At 36.5% G+C, this 810-nt stretch overlaps 1 protein-coding gene across 2 annotated transcripts in view; it reads left to right on the forward strand.

Moving 5' to 3' along the window:
• LOC106468872 (WD repeat and FYVE domain-containing protein 2-like) overlaps window positions 1-810 on the forward strand; it is a 35,043-nt gene that overhangs the window by 15,601 nt on the left and 18,632 nt on the right. The window lies entirely within an intron of this gene.

Below are 810 nucleotides of genomic sequence, written 5' to 3' on the forward strand. Positions count from 1 at the left end.
CATTACATGCCAGAAGAGATGGAGCAATGTTCACACGTTGGAAAATATGATCATCGGAGAGTTCATGAGGCACCCAAACACCTTCTTTATAGGGTTTTCCCATATTCCTTAGATGCTTACATATTGTTTCCTGAGAGACATGCAATTTCAGGGCCATTTCACGAGTGTGTTGCCTTGGGTTAGACTCTTCATCACAGTTTTTAAAGCTAAAGTCACATGAACAAAATTTTCTGAACCATCATTGACACTTACAAACATTAAAAACAAAATATAAACTTCTTTGGTATTCTTTGTGGCTACAGAGGCATTGTTTTCCTTCTTGTATTCAAACAGCATTACATGCTGAATGTGTGTCTTGTTGTGTGCCATCACTATAAGGGATTAGAGCATACTAAACTTTACACATTATATAGGCTACAGTAATGTGACGCTTAGGCAGTTCGTTTAACTATTATACGTGATGTACATTTGGGGGGGGTGAAATTGTTCCAAAACGCAACATTAATATCTTGACGACCTAATATTTACTTTTCTCCAGGTTTGCTTGTGTGAATCAGACTGAGATTTTGATAATACCTAAAACTGATAAAAAGTTTAGCATTAATCATTTGGTAAAACTACTTATTTTCATTATAAACACACACACACACACACACACACACACACACACACACACACACACACACACACACACACACACACACACACACACACACTAACGTAACGTTAGTTAGTTTAGTTATAGTAGTAGTAGTACGTTAGTTAGTTTAGTAAGTTAAGTTAAGTTAAGTAGTACGTCGTACCGTACCG

Source organism: Limulus polyphemus, unplaced genomic scaffold (assembly GCF_000517525.1).
Source record: "Limulus polyphemus unplaced genomic scaffold, Limulus_polyphemus-2.1.2 Scaffold3197, whole genome shotgun sequence".
Classification (NCBI taxonomy): domain Eukaryota; kingdom Metazoa; phylum Arthropoda; class Merostomata; order Xiphosura; family Limulidae; genus Limulus; species Limulus polyphemus.